This window comes from Takifugu flavidus, chromosome 19 (genome assembly GCF_003711565.1).
Source record: "Takifugu flavidus isolate HTHZ2018 chromosome 19, ASM371156v2, whole genome shotgun sequence".
NCBI lineage: Eukaryota > Metazoa > Chordata > Actinopteri > Tetraodontiformes > Tetraodontidae > Takifugu > Takifugu flavidus.
The window spans coordinates 7,316,111-7,332,965 of NC_079538.1; positions in this window are offsets into that span (position 1 = coordinate 7,316,111).

Sequence of the window (16,855 nt, forward strand, 5' to 3'; positions counted from 1 at the left end):
ATGTATGCTGGGGCGGCGGGCGGGGGCGCGCTCCGCAACACAGAGTAATTAGAAAAACCGTCACGTGCCGCTCCAGTCAGGGGCGGGGCCTGTAACCCCCGGCAACCTGCGATACAACCAGCACAGCGGCACCAAACGCTGATGTTGATTTATGGTGGAGAGTCTGGTGTCATCTGTCTTCATCGGGACGGGAGAGACGTCTTATTTCCAAGTGAAACTGATGATTTACTCCCAGCATCCACCCTCACATCTGCACGGGCTTCAACTGGGCCCACTGGGCCAACTGGACCAACTGGGCCAACTGGGCCGCTCGGAGGGCTGCTGGAGTAGAAAGAAGAAGGAGCTAAAGTCTGGCAGCCAAGCTTGGTGGGCTTATTTAAGTGTGTGTGTGTGTGTGTGTGTGTGTGTGTGTGGGTGGGTGGGTGCAGGTGAGCATTTGTGCACAAGCTGGTTCGGACCGTTTGGGTGGTGTTTTTTCCCGTTTATTTTCCAGTTGACGGAGCAGCAGAAGGAGAAAATGTCTCCTTTTTTTAAGCTGCGCTCCAGAAACTGTGTTTTCAGTGAAAAACGAACAGTTCCGTTCATCCGCCAGCGGTAAAACGCCGGCCGTCTCTGCGGCGCGCTTCCTGGGGGGGTGCACGGAGGCGCGTGCGCGGCCGTCGGCGCGGATCAGGGCTGTTGAGACCACACAGTTTGGTAGGTAGCTGATGTCTGCTCGGGGCGTCGCAGTTTCAGTTTTCTTATATTTAGAGGACCTGAGCCGTGACCTCCACGCCGGCCTGGGTCCCCTGAAAGGAAAACTACTGGATTTAAATCACTGGTAATTGAAGCCCCTGCTAAATGAGCCTTAATCTGACAGCTGAGTGTGTACCATTACCAGCGGGGGCTGAGGAATTTGGATGGCACATTTAGCACCACGCAGATTGGAGCAGGATTTATGGACCCGTCTGCAGCTTTGGCGCTCGGTTCTGCGCCTGAGTGGAATGTTTCCCCCACGGGGACGTTCCCACACGTTGAACCTGTTCTAAATAGTCCGGTGGGGGTTATTTTGATGCGAATCCGCCCCCAGGACACGAGACGTTCCCTAAGTTCGCCGCTGCTCCTCTCCGCGTTTCCATCACGTCTGATTAAACACGATTTAAGGTTCCTCTTTGATCCGGATTCTAAATTCTGGCCGAGCCTCCGTTTAAAAGGAGCCTTTTTACCTCAGTCGGGTTTATCGGCGTCTCTCTTTGTATGCAGAGGTGCAACCGCGCTGGCTTACCTTCCCATTTGACTGATAAGCCTCCGAATTTCTTCCTCTCCTCAGAGTCTGTGTCCTCCGGCAGCTGTCGGACACGCAGAGGAAATAAAAAAGGAGGAATTTAAAGACGCGAAGCCACAAACATAATTCACATCACAGTTAGCTTATGTAAACCGACAGACTGTAGAATGTGTGTGTGTTACTGTACAGTGTGTTTCACAGTGGAAGGTAGTCCACGCTACTAAAAGGCTCGCAGCCAAATAAAGGGTCATTGGTTTCCCAACTTTGCTCCCACTTTAGAAGCTAAAAACGACGCTTGGAACCGTGCAGCTAAACACACACGCACACACACGTGCGCTTAACTGCCTTTCTGTGACACATGGATCGAAACGGGCGAACTGAAGACAGCTGAGATATTAAATACTTCCTCTGACGCAGATCGACTGGTGAACTCATCAGATAAAGGTGGATTTCCTGAACCTGGAGGTGACATTGTCAGGGTTTCCATGGAGATACGCGCCGCCGCCTGTATGAAAGACGGGAAAACAATCTTCAGACTCGCAGGCAACCACATCACCCAAATGATGCGATTAGCAGATAAACAGCTCGGCGCTCGAGCAGGTTGCTTTTGTGTCACCTGTTATCAGCTGAGCAACATTTCCTCAGCGCTGAACAGGCCCCATAACTTTCTGCCCCTCATATACAGAGCACGTTGCATTTAACTCCCCCCTCATCCCCCCCTCACCCCCCCACCCCCCTCAGCCGCTTCAAGTTCCCACAGAATAATAATAAAATATTAAAAAGATGGAAATTTTTAATGCCGATGGACTCAGAATGCCGCCTTATAATGTCCAAGGAATTTCAATCTGGTAATTATAGACTTGAACCAGATAGTTTCACAGACAGGACCAGAATTCCCCCCCCCCCCCCCCAAAAAATTTCCTGAGACCTCTGTGGTGACTGGGATTGAAAGAGCGTGACCACAGGTGGATTAGCCTCTCCTCAGTCGGTTTGGCTGCAGATTAGGACTTGACTCGGCATTCAAACCCATCTTCTCAGGGCTAATTGTTTAACCCTGTAATCCGGCCGGCGGTCAGCAACGACACACCCGAGGCGGCCTGGCAGCAGCTCGGGCCGCCGCTGCCAGGCCGCCGCTGCCAGGACGAGCGTCAGTTCATTAACAACAAGTGGTGTGAACACAGACGGTTAGCCGTCTCATAAACAGTGCGCTAGTGCCGTCGTGCTCCTCCAGTGCTGAGTGACGGCTGCACATGTTTATGCTATAAGTTGAGACGCTCCGTTGCTGCTGACGCGCCGTCGGCTCCTGTAGCCGCCTCGTCTTCCAGGTCTGTAGAGGCCATCATGGAATCCTCTGTTTTCACGGATAGACTAGAACTGGAGGGACACGATGGAGTTAATCCTCTGCTCAGATAGCAGAAGCCAATAACCAAGAATACTGAAGCCGACGGCGTCCGATTACGCGGCCCTGCGTGCTTTTCAGGCTAAATGGGTGCGTTTGAAGGATTGTGGCATGAATTACAAAGTACTAAAATAACTTTCCGTAACCTATGAACAATATTTTCCCCGGGGTGAGCCTGTGTGTTTGGCATCTCAGGAGTGATTTCCAGTGCTACAGCAACCCCAGAGTACATACATCTAAAATGGTATGGTGTTTATTTAGGGGTTGGACTCTGCCCACACCATCCTGTAAAAGAGATCTTCACCCGGCAGGGGGCGTTTTTCCTGAGGGATGGCGAGGGCAACGACCTTCAGCAGTGGGACAGTGGGGCAATAATGCAGGCCCACGTTGGCAGTTGGATATCTGCTTTAGCAGTTTCCTGAAATCAACCATCTTTATGTGGTTTTTAGCATCCTCGTGTAGCTTTAAAGCGCCCGTTTTCTGGTCAACGGCTCGTTAAGGTCAGTCACTTGTGTTTTATTTTCTGGGGCGGATGCATTAAATGCATAAGTCGCGTCTCGGCGAGATCTCACACTCGACCCCACGAGGAGCGACGATTACCGTGAGCGAAGACAAACCCGAGTCTCCGGGACCTTAATGGCTTCACGTGTAATCTCATTGGCGTGCACCGTCTGCCAGTCCCTTCAGTTTAAGCTAACTGCTTTACGCTCACGACGCCATATGCTCAGGTCGGAGCTGCCAGCTCGAATCCCGGTGATTTCTTTAGTGTCCTCTTTTCTCTCCATTTGCGTCGAGTGTGTTGCTCCCGGTGGCAAACTGGAACAAATGGACGGGCTAATTAAACCAGCTAATGAAACAGCCGCTGCTGAGGTCGCAGGAATTACAGATGTGCTCACAAGACTCGGCACCAGGAAGACGGCTGAATGATGAACGGCTGTTTAAGGACTGATTAACTGCTCTGATGGATTGTGCTGGATGGCGGCGTGTGTGTTTTTTGGGCTCATTTGGATGTCAGCCACCGGTTTGAATGCAGAAACCACTGTTGATGGCACAGATTAGTCCGAGGGGAGGGTACAGTAAGTGGGGGCCTTAATGGGCAGCTGCGTCCTCTGTCAGCTCTGGAGAGAGCCCCTTAACTGGTGTCCCAGGGAGTGTAAACAAACACACACACACACACCACACACACACACACATGTTGGCTAGCAGCATGCAAAGATTACTGAGTAGTCTTTAATAACTAGAGCCAACTGCTGCAGGTTCATCACTCACTCATCCCTTTTTCATCTGGTTCTCTCTGTTTAGCTGCTTGGAACCTCGTGAACCTGTCGACGCTTGAAACTGTAAGAGTGTGAGGGCGAGCCTTCTTAACGCTGCTCCGGAGGCGCCTGTGTGTTCTCATTAGACGTCCTCGGTGCCAGGAGACATTTATCTCTGAGCGCTGAACACAGAGGGGTGACGCACGGACTTTGCTGGGGAGGAGGTGGGTGCCTGCGTTTTGCCTGCCTGAGTGAGCACTCACTCACACACACACACACACACACACACACACACACACACACACACACACAGTGAATAATGTGTTCTGATTGAATCCAAAGATCAACTCCAATGCAGCTTAATGAGGTAAACGTAAGCCCCGCCCCCTGAAAACAGGCTGTTTGTTGTGGAATTCATCTCAGTTTCAACCCAATAATGATCCATGTTTATTTAGGAATTAAGGTGATGGCAGAGGCGTGTTAGGGGTCACAGTCACCGCTATGTTCTGTCCTTCTCTGCCCGTTTCCATTGCATGCTGGGATACTTTCCCTGTAGGAGGCCTCATGGGGTGACGGAACCTCGTCTAAAATTATATTAATGTGGGATTCATGCCTCACATATCATCCTGTAGATGTTTTCCACAGCACCATCAGGTATGTGTGACTCCCCATGTCGGGGGTTCACGTCTTTATGTACCTCGAGGAGACGTGTGAATCCCCGACTTTGACCCAGCTTTTTCGAACTACCGAAGTCTAATTACAGATTTGGTCTTGTCAGGTTTGGTTCCCTCTGAAGCTGTTTGTTTAGGTGCAGGATGAACTCTTGGAGGTCCTGGTGAAGCAGCAGTGACATTTATGGACCTCACCAAGGATTCTTGTCCTTTTCCAGTTTTGTACAGTTATGACTCCTCTCGACATCATCACCACGAGTGAGGGAGCTATTTTCAAACCTAGCATGTCAGGCCAGACAGCTGAAGCACTCGGCCTGCTGCTCCTTAACATAGTTTACATACTCGCACACACTCACACACTCCTAATAATAATAATGATAGGGTGGGACACCTGAGGAATGCGTCCAGACAAGCAAAAACCTTCTGCTGGTTTGGCACAGACTGACTTCTCCTCCTGTCCTGTTTGCTCTTGCGCCCTTTTCTTGTTCCTTTGCCATTGCTGCGTATAAAACCCCACATTTCCATGCAAATCCTGAGTTTTCTGATCTCGGCTCATGTTTGAGGGTCATTCTAAACAGTAAACATACGCTAATTTTATTAGCATGAGGCTAGTTCACATTTTGCCTAAATGGATGCTGCAACAGCTTCCTTTTAAGCTGATGTGTCCTGAAATAAAATAATTAGCTCTATAATCTAGCAGTAACCTCTGACCTTTCCCTTTGGCCTCAACAGACATCTGTTAACCACGCCGAGGTCTTAATGTTTCACCCCTGGGACTCACCTACCTGCCCCCCCACACCCCTCATCTTAATCACATGCGTGGTAGAAGGAGGGTTCTGCTAATGCTCGCTGCTTCCCAACATCGGTAATTTATCATTTAGACACTAGCGAACGCTCTGGCTCTTTCCTGCCTGGAGAAATTAAGGGGGCTTTTGTTACCCCCCGGTCTCCTCTCGCAGCAGGTGCGGGCACAGAATGAGTAATTCATTAAGATCAATAATCCATTATCAGCCTTAATATAGTAATTATGAGCCTCGGGGTGAAGGCAGATCTAATGGGGCGGTGCAGTGTGACTCTCAGGATGTGTGAGGGGGAGGAACCAGGAACCTTCTAGAACAGCTCTGCTAAAATCTCACAGATTCTCGCCCGTTAAATCTGATGAATCCAGCTTTCTCTCTGAAATCTGCTCCCGTTCAACTCAAGCTACCTGAAGCACAACAAGAATCCAGAGGCTAACTGTACTGGTTATAGTGGTGCGGAGGACTGGTAATTGCCGGGTTCAATCCCACATCATCCCGATAATTCCTCACAGGCCGTACTTTTAAAACTGCTCTGGACTCATAAACTCTGATTTAGAGTTTGTGTGTGTGTGCGTTCCTGTCCACAGAAGTACAAACGTGTGTGTGCGTGCCAAACTATTCCCACCTCAAACTGGGAGCGATCATTCCTGCGCGATGAGCTACTGGACCGGTCCGGCCCAAAGCTCAGGCCGCATGATGGTAAACCTCAGCGAGGAGGTCTCAGCGTCTGTGGTCGCCCTCGAGTTCTGCTGTCGTCATGCACAGGCTGAAGAAAAGCCCGTCTGTGTGGAGGGATGGGAAAGTCCCAGAACCTGTGGCGCACCTTGGAAACAGACAAACAGGTGAATCAACACATCATTCGGCTCCTAAATGAAGCCGCGGAACCCTCGATGCCATCGGCTGTTTCGGATCGCGCTCCGTCCGCCGGCACTCCAGCGGGATAAACGGTGTTTGTGGTGGGATCACTGGAATGTGCAGGATCTGTGAGAGGAATCCTCAGAGGCCGGTTGTACCGACCCGCTCTCCTGACGTCGCGCTCGCTCAAGCCTCATCTTTACTTAATTTGTCTTTCCTATTCCGCTGGAGCATCTCGCTCGATTTATTCCAGCGCTTCCACCTTTTCCTTCCTGTTCATCTTGCTCTCCTGCCATTACAGCCCCCCCCCCAGTATTCTTCATTGTCCTCTCACCGGCACTCCGTCGTCACCTGTGAGATTGGAGCGCAGGATAACAGAGACTCTATCAGGGCTCTCGCGAGCAGGTTACGAGGGAGCCGGCGGCGCCGCAGGACCTCATAAATGCACGCTTGATTGCCTTCTGCTTCTGCGGGAGCACGAGGCCTCGCCGTCAGCACGGAGAAGCTGACACGTCCATCAGAGAGCGCGTTCATAAGAACACAGAACGTATTCAAATCACATGGTTTTCAAGCGTCCTCACTTAGCCGTGTTCTCCCAGCTCCTCTGCAGCTCATCTCAGGTCATGTTTCTGCCTGAATCTGAAAGCCGAGTCACCTGTTTGAGTGAGTTACGACTCCAGTCTTCATCACGGGTGTCAGAGCCCTCCAACACCTCCGGGGCTGCAGGAGCAGCCGAAGTGATGATCCGCTGGAGCAAATCCGGCAGATTCTCCATCCGATCTGGGCTCATATGTGTGTCAGCATGTGCTGGCAGCACTGGACCCGCTTGACGTTGCCTGATCAAGAGCCCCCAGAGACTTCCAGGAGGAAGAACCAGCAGGATTTCCACCAGCAGACAGAAGAAACTCGGACGTCTCATTCAATTGGTCTCCAAACACCTTAAACGTAGGACATGTGACCTAATACTGTCCACAGCCCCACTGAGCCCCGCTGCTGTGTCTGTGTCCCAGCCTGTTTTAGACTGGTCATTTCGGGATGCGCAGCCTCGGCGGCCGCTATGAGTCAGCACGACACATTTCACATCTGTAACTAGTAAAGCCGAGACACCTTTTGCTCGTCACCAGCCTGTTGGGAGGACGTTGTGACTCGATTTCTTTAAAATGAAGAGCTGTCCACGTGTGTCACCAGGCTGAAGACAATAGCTGTGATCTGATGGATGGAAGTGGACAGTGTGAGAAGCAGAGGGGGGCGATCTGCCTGCTGCTCCCCACAGGAACAGCTGTCCGTCAGACTGTAACAGACGTGCAGTCGGAGGGAGAGAGACGCCTCCTCTTTACCTCCGCTGCGTCCCGTTAACCTCCTCAGGGAGAATTTTTTTTCCAAAAGTGTTAAAGAACGAATGTTCACGTAAGATGGGGATGGAGGTGACAACAAATTCAACTGGAGAATACTTCACCCTGGCAGATACAGGACAGCCATTAGTGTTTCTCCTCATCCTCGTCTCTCCTGACGATAATGAGAGTCAGCAGCTGATAATTGCTTGTGCAGATGTTTACAGTGTCATCTCCCCCCTCCTCCTCTCAATTATAATTACATGCATTGAGCTGTTTCGTGTTCATTTGGATGCACTGAGAGAGAAAACGGTGAAATGAAATGTTAATTATTTCATGACCCTGACTGTAAACTGAAATGTGTGACTTTTGTGGTAAAGGCCAGTTTGACTGGAGATGAATGAACCTCTTTTTGGTTGTGTGTGCCCACGTGTGTGTGTGCGTGTTCTTGTCCTCATTACAAAGTGAGGACACAATCGATATCTCTTGCAAAGTGAGGACATTCTCAGAAGTGAAGACATTTAGGCTGCATCTCATAACTGAATGGGCTGTTTGGTGGTCAAGATCCGGTTTTAGGTTGACAGTTAATTTTCGGTCGTCATAGTTGAGGTTACGAGGTGGAAGAACAGCTTGAGTACCCACTAAGATTCAGTATAAAGTACAGCTGTGTGTGGCAGAATGATCTAGATGAGAAGGTGCTTGTGTGAGTGCATGTGTGTTTTCCTCCATTATCCTGTTCATTAATTTCACCACACAGGGAAATTAGCCCCGCTCTCAGCTCGAGGCTACATCCAAATTAGAGCAAATGTGATAATCCAGAGATTTCAGGGGCTTGTGAGGAGAATTCCATCCCGAGTGTCTTTCCCGTGCAGTAATCTGCCACTGTGTTTAATTATCACTTACTCCTCGCTGTACCACTGCTGGCTGCATCATCACATGATCCCAGCAGTGCTTTGGAGCTCCTATTTCCACTTCACCGTGCAGGTTTGTGGTCTATTGGGTGGCATGTGGCAATGACAGAGGGACCCTCCAGCAGACTCTGCACACAAGACATTTGGCTTCAGTGTCACAGGGAGCGCGCTCAGTTATTTGACTGCTGAACTGAACAGCCAGAGGCCTGTCAGAGCAGCAGTCCACCAAGAAGCACTGGAGCATGGGAAAGGAAGGAGGAAGCGGAGGAAGAGTGCCCTGTGGGAGCTCAGCGATTCCTGTCTGCTTGTGCTTAAGCCCGACTGCACGCACACACACAGAATTATTTCATCTAAATGAGTTCTCACTTGTACAGTTTAATCCAGACCGTCTCATCACATCTCCCAGCGAGTCGTGGACGACCTGCCTGAGACGGGCTGAACCGTGTTGGCAGCTTAGCTGTTTCATGACATTTATCACAGAGTCATGGAGGACAATCACGTCCTCTGCTTTCTGTTCCCACTCTGACATTTAATGTGGATGTAAAAGCAGTGTTTTCCATTTAATTTCATCCCTTTTAATAAGGAAATTCATAACTTTCATGCAAATACTCTGAAATTCAGTTAAACCAGAGAAATCATCAATTTTCAGGAGTAAATAGGACATCCCCCCCAAAAATCAGGCAATAAATCTGATTACATTTATAATGAGTGGCTGTTGAATATTCCAGTTTGGAAGCACTGAAACAGATGACATGAACCAGTCGGTCTGCTGGAGCAGATAACATGAACGCGCCTCTCCCACGCGCTTCGCCCTGAAATAAGTCGCAACAGATTCGACTTTGGTTCAAAATGAATTCCATTCTCCTGACACAGCCGTCACACCCAGCCAGCAGATCCAAAACGCAGTATCAAGGCGTCATCAATCAATTATAGATACCAGTGACAAACCGGTTTGTTAGACACTGAAATGAAACATAGCCCCAAACTCAGCTCACCATGGCGCCGCTCCGCCGCTTCTGACTTCAGATTAAAGACAAACGTTGGTAAAATGAACCTTCTCCTGGTTCCCAATGTTGCCGATGTCGATGAATTTAATACGTCTGTCATTAACAAGTCCTCACAGAACCCAAAAAAATAGCAAACAAGACTCCAAATGGATGATTTATTCATGCAGCTAACGAGAAATTCTGCCTCTGCCAAAACACCAAAGGAGGACAGGGGGAGATCAGAGACGTAAGGAGACGTTCTGAGCCCAATCTAAGGTTTGTTGTGTTGATAAAGAGGAGTGTGTAACGTGTGTGTTCATATTTCTTATAAATGTGGAGCATCAGAAATGCTCAGAGGGCTCCAGACTGATTCTGCATCCCGGCGAGTGTTTGCTTTTGTTGCACTTCCGCTTCAGAATCCCACAGCTGCTAATTAGGACTGGCCTTTCTTCCCCGCCGGCGTTCCCGGGCTTCTCGGGGTTTGTCGCCCCGTCGGTGGTGTCAGCAGGGAGACGCGAGGGCCGGTCACAGAAACAATTAGACATCTGCAGAACCGGATGTTCTGTTGCTTTGGCAGCACCAGTTGACCGAGCCAGTTAGCCAGGGCCAAGCTAGGTGAGGGAGGGATGAAATTAAACCACGTCAGAAGCAACAAATCAAAGATTAGGCACGATATAAATGAGGCTGGGTCACGTTGGCTGTACTGTCCTGCTGTGAATGTGCAGCCTGCGTGAGCTGCATGAACCACATGTTTGTTTGTTGTGTCCCTTTTATCCAAGAGATTGCGGCGATGAAAGGGGCGATGCTCCCTCGCTGCTTCCCAAAAATCACATCGGAACCTTTCATCTCGCTGGAATTCATAATGCGCCCATTCAGCACAAGTGGGTAATTTCTTGCTTTTCTTTTTTCTTTTTTGGAGATGTTTTCGGGGGGCAGCCTAGATCCAAATGAACGTGGCTGTTCTAGCCCAGATCTTTACAGTCTGAGCAGCTGCACGTCAAAGTGTTCCCTCAGACTCGCTCGGATAAAAGGCCACTTTTTGTTTCACGTGTGAATAGATTCCTGAACAGATGTCAAAAATAAAGAACTTCACCATGGTTATTTTTAAAAATGGCTGTGGATCGAAACTCCTCTGCCGCAGCCTGAAGGTTCTTTTTCTATTATTTACGCAGCAGCAGCACAAACGGCAATTACAGCAAATGGCAGCAGCGTCGTTAGCATGTAAATGACCTTCTTTATTTATCCAACATCAGTTTAAAACTCAACCCCAAACCCAAATTTAGTCTGAAGTCCTGATAAAGCAACGCCCATGTCTGTCTGTCTGTCTGTCTGCCTGCCTGCCTGCCTGCCTGCCTGCCTGCCTGCCTGCCTGCCTGCCTGCCTGCCTGCCTGCCTGCCTGCCTGTCTATATATATATATATATTTACCTCAACAGTAGCTCAACAGTAAGTGTTGCCCACTTGCATCATGTGACAGCTGCACCATGGCAACCAGCCTAGTAATATAGAGCCAAATCCTCAAAATACCCCCATTATCTTTCACTTCAAGAGTATTTGATCAGACATTCGGCTCTTTCAGGTGTGTAACATCCTGCTTAAGTCGAAGTTGTTATTACCGAATATGAAATCTCCATTTTGCTCCGAAGCTAATTTATGTGCTATAATATTGTATCTGAATATTTGGCCTAAACCTGTGCCAGGCCCTGTGGGCCCTGCAGCACATGTGTGAAGTAAACATTACCGACAGCTGCTTGTTTAAGAGTGACATGATGATCTTATATGTTTGGTCATTCTATCACTTCCCTGATTATGCCGATCCCTCCGCCTGTATTTGCTCACAGGATTTAGTTCATTCCCCCTAAATCTGTCAACCACGTCCATTTCCTTTGTGTGATTTGCCGCCAGTGAGGCGAGGATCTCCTCCTGCGTGACTCTGCATATCTTATCCATCTCCACATACACGAAGCCACTCACATGCTGCAGTGGCCCCTCCAGAGCCAGCGGGAATGACCACTTTACCTTCAAGAGTGTGACGTATTTAAAGACATTTGATGATCTACGTCGGCCTGAGGGAGGAAAAAAAACACATTTTATGTGTTCGCAAACACTTTTAACAACAGACTGCTGCAGGAAAACATGGCTCCACCATGAAGCTGAAGACCTCTTCACCTTTTTTAGCTGTAGAAACTCTAAAAGTGCTCTGTTGACATTCCATGACACGTTTTAGTTTGTTCTCCTGCGTTGCCTACATCCACATTAGCCCTGCCATTAAAGAGCGGCGTGCACTTAGCCGTAATGGCGCCTCTCATCGTTGTGTAACGAGCCGCCGACGCTCGCCCCGAGGACGCTGAAATTTTAACAGCCGCTCACAACATCCAGCCTGCCGCCACCGGCCGGCCGGCATCCCAGCAGGTAGCCAGTTTACACAGAAACAGTGTGGGCAGGCAGAGCTCAGGGCTACGTGACATGTGGAACCAGACAGCTTTTTAAACGCAGCAGAGGCAGAGGGGGGGGGGGGGGGGGGGGGGGGATTGCCAGTGTGAAAAAAATCTACTGATATTTCTGACAGAAAAATGACTTTTATTTTGTGGAATGTATTGCTCGGAGCGGGCCAGCGTGCTCGGGGTGATAAGGCGTTAATGTGAGGGCCAAGGTTCGTCTGGATTATTAACCAAGGATCTCCAGACAACAGGCGATCACATGTGTCCCTACTAATGGAAGCAGTGGGGTCTTTACACCACCACTAGAGGACAATGGAGACACTTTGACCTCGTGTTTTTACAAGTCTTTTGTCCCACAATGACATTTTTACCCAAAATGCCTTAGTGAAGGAAATAAAAGCCTTTTTAGGGAGAACCACACAAGAAAAGATCCACTTTAGGGTCTGTATAGAAACTAACAATTGCTGTATCTTTCTGAACCCGAGAGCTTTGAGACCTAAAGGGAACAGACGAGCAGGCGAAGTGCACGTTGTGACTCCCGCTGGACTGATTTGACATGAACAAATGGGTCCAGCAGGGGTGTACAACATGGGGAACAGGTCCAGTGAGGAAACTGGGAGGACGGGATGAGTCCCGTTTGCACCGCGGTGACCTCGTCATATCTTTGATCTTCGCCCAAACCGGTTTATGTGGGAGGAACAAACAGTGAATTCAGAAACTGATTTCAGATGTTCTGTTCTGTTCTGTTTGTCCTGTTTGAATTTGATATCTCACGTCTCTCGTGTGTCATCTGTCAGGGCCTGTTCGCCTCCTCTGATGCCTCGGGGGGGCATTTGGTTGGTCCCTCTTGGTTGGTCAACCTGCTCTGTCCAGAACCTGTCCAGCTGGGTTCAGTCTGGCCTGGCGTGCACGAGCACTCTAACGTGCACGGTGTGACGACAACTGCTCGGAGCAAAGTTGCTCAGCATCATCATCTCGCGAACCCGATGAACGTCCGCCGCACTTGTTGGCAAATCCATTTGAGTTATGATGGAACCTTCATCCACAGGCCCTAATCAGCACCTATAATGACCGCTAATGAAAAATGGACCCGGTCCTTCCTCTGGCGCCGCCCAGGCCCGGCAGATTAATGCTCCGCCCGACCCTGCGCTCGATAACCCATTGACTTGAAAACCTACTCCAACATCTGCAGCTGTCATCCCTCAGACAGAGACGGAACCCGTCCCCGTGTCCCGCCAGTTCCGGTTCCATTCGACTCGTCTGTGCAACGTTTGTATCCCGTCGCCGTGTTTTAATTAAGGGGGGAAATTAGGTCTGCTAGAAGAAAGAACTAATCTCTATTAATTGGGCTTTCTGTGCTGCTGCGGGACTCGTTACAGAAGATTCCCTCAAATCAAATGACAGTTCATTTATCCTCCGCTGGAAACCTTCCCTTCAGCGTTCACGCACGCGCTCGCACAGTCGGCTGTCACATTTTAGCTCGTGCCCCCCCCACCCCACCACCCCCACCCCCACCCCATCCCCCACAACGAACGTTCTGTTTTACACTGCTCATTTGCTGGTGTTGTGCGTATTTGTGTGTTCATGCTTTATTTTTGGTACTTGCACACACGCCCCCGAGGCATCCGCGCGTGTCCTGGCCGGCTTTGTTTTCAGCCGCTATCTCCTGCTGGAGATGCTGAACTCGCTTCGTAATCCTCAGAATTCCAGCAAGGAGCTAAAACTCAACTGCAAATTAAATTAAAGCTCCTGTGTCTCGCCCCATTGTCCCACAGGCTCATGCTGAATATACATGTTCTCCCCCCATTTCTCCCAATACAATAATCTCCAGTTTTTGCTCCTCGCAGTGGCCTTGTCAAAAAAAATTGCATGTATCCATAATCCACTCACGCAGCCGTGCTGGGTCGTGGCCGTCCATATTAATCACACGTGCTCCCGTTGAGCCTGGTGCCCGTTCGGGGGAATTAAACGGTCGTTCCGGTGGGTGTGTCGCTGCCCTTTTAGCCACCAAACCTCTGCCAAAGCCGGCTCTGCTGCGGCGGACTCGGGTCACAGGTTAGCGGGGTCTTATTAAAGCGCCGCTGGAGGCAATAACAGGAGTCGTACTGGCAGATTACTCCCTCTCCGGTGAAGCCCTGGGTTTCCATGATAACCGCTTAAGATGAAAAAGCAGCAGCTTAGCTTCTCTGCTTGCTCGGGTTTGTGGAAATCGTGGGCCAGGTTCTGCTTTACTGTGCCTCCTCCTCATAGACCCAGGCTTGTATATTCATGGACGCCCGGACCTTCATAGCCTCACACATGGAGGAGGATTGTTTTTAGCTGCTGGTTTGTTCCACCAGTAATTTTCAGTCCTGGCTCTGCACTTGATCTGCACAAACTTAATCTTTCATGTAGCTCCTCTTGTGAAATGCCCCCCCCCCCACCCGCTACTGATATCTGCTGCCAGTTCATAATCAGGTTTTGAGGGAAGAAAACAGGAAGCCAAAAGACTTTTTGTTCTGTGCAGCTTCAGGAACAAAAGACAAAGACGTGCACCCGCGCTCTGCACGTTCTCTTCCTTTAGCCTGATTTAGCGGGACTGCCAGGCTACGTTTGCTCCTGTGGTCCAAGCGACAGGAGTTAAATCGAAGAGTTCCACTAAAGGACCGCCACAAGGTCCGTCCATCACCTCTTATTGGAGAAGTTGAAGGGAATTCCAGCAGCAACTCTGGCTAATAGCATGACGGTGTCCTGTTTATTGGTCACGGGGGAGCATTTAAACAGACAACGACCTGTTGCCATCAATCTTTCTGATGATTGGCAGGTGTCGGGGCCTGATTTGCTTAAACATGCAACCCTTGTATTAACCCCAAGCCCCCTCCCTGTGGGGCCGGGAATATTTAGTTTGATATTGAGCTTCTAGCGAGCGGCAGCTGGTCCTGACATGATCGCCTCACCTCTGGTCCCCGGAGGTTACCGGCCAGACGGACTCGTGTAATTAAAAGGGCCTTAAGACAGATCCAGCTCTTTCCTCCCTTCTCCATTGAAGATGAGAGACGGTTCCAAACACACCCCACAGGCCTGAAACCCAAGAGGACCAGCTTAATTTTAAGCCACTGTGGCCTTCACGCTCATCTCTGAACAATAGACCTATCTTTATTATTGATTACTCCGCTGGTTCTGGTGTTTTCAGGACATTTCTGAGAACTTCTTTTCAGCGTTTGGTTTCCCATAATGAGGAACTTGTCATCCAGGAATGTTGGACGACGACGACTATTCTTGATGAAGCAGAATCCGATATACCGTAATCACGGGCAATCATCAGCTCACTACCGGACTGCTTCCTCCAGTTCTTCCCGCAGAGTCATCCCAAGCCAAACCCCTCGGTTCTGATGAGGAAGAGGAGAGGGAGGAAAAGACAAAACACAACACTTTTTTGTTTAAATAAGTTTCGCCTGAATTTGCAACAGCCGTTAGCATTAGCCAGAACTTGGCAATACATCTTTACTTCTGTACTTCTGTGTTTAGACGTTCTTTCTCAAACAAAGAGCCGCATTTAATTCCAAGCATGTACGCTATGATTTGTGTATTCTACATTCGCCTGCGCTGCGTAAGCGGGAGAACAGTCTACATATCTCCCAGGGGCTGACAGATCGCCCACCCACAGAAAGCCTCGACCTAGAAACCGACATCCATGACCTTCATGGTGTCTCTGTATCTAGGTGAAGGGAGGCCATTCTCTGCTCCAAAGGGCTTCAAAATTGAGGTCTTGAAGGGTTTAACGTGGATGTCTTAAGCAACGTGTCTTAAAATTTCCTCCTCCGCGTCCCTGCTCTCCAAAGCTTTTTCTTACAGAGACAGGCAGCAATGCTATTAGCATAGAGAGAGCCTGACTGTCAGCAGAGCTGCTATTGTCTGGCTGGCTGGGTTGATCTCCCAGGAACCTTGGAGCTGTGTCTGCTGGAGCCTGTCTTCCCTCAACCTTCTGCAGTCACACTCTTTCAATCATCAGCCAAGGCCGCCCCAACATATTTACCAGGCCCGCTTCTAATTCTCTCTCTCTCAGTGCCACATATTCATATTTACCAGCACTAGCGCCGGGGGCCTCTTATTTCAGGTTTTATTAAGGGTCAGTTATTGAGGCGTTATTGATGTGGCAGCGGCCCTTTGGCTGCAGGGCAGAGCTGCTACACTTTGCGGTAAGAGCAATGGGTTCCTCGCTTGGAATGGACACGGACGGCTCTTTTTATGTCAATATAAATTCCTCTCTTGTGTTCTCGACACAGCGGGAAGCGCTTGGTTATCCCAGGCACTTGCACTGAATTTGCAGCCGTGCGCATCGCTAGTGCTGCAGCAATGCATCCTAATGATTAAGACTCCCCGTATTTCCACCTGATCAGCAGGATGTTTGTGTTGGGAGGGTCACCCCTACCACCCTCTCTGGTCACACTCCCTGGCTCGTGGCAGCAGACTGGAAACAGTTAGCCTGGCAGCACCACTGTTCCCACCGCGGTGAGCTGGGGTTCCATCTGTCACTCTCGTCCGCCACTCCTCTGCTCCTCCACCAGTCTCACAGCATCTTTGCCAGGAACAATCTTGACGGGCATGGCTGTGTGAGTTTTACACAAGGACGTGGGATAAAAGCCCAGGTTGGTTCTTGGTACGTCCACACATGGGCAAATTTACGGGTTTTGACTCACGCTAAATCGTCTGCATTGGTTAAAGTCTTTGCCAGCATGAGAAATTGTGCGTTTTTTTAAAGCTATCTTTTCGCATTAGTCTGTTCGGCCGTCAGCCAAACCCCTTTACGGAACAACAGATGAGGGAGACGAGAGAATCTGTCATGACTCTGAGAGCGGCGGACAGATGAGTTGTGCTCAGTGTCAGCTAACTCCTGTCTGATTGGACTGGAAACATGGTGAAAGATCTTTGCCGACTCCTGGAGCGTCACTTTAACATACGT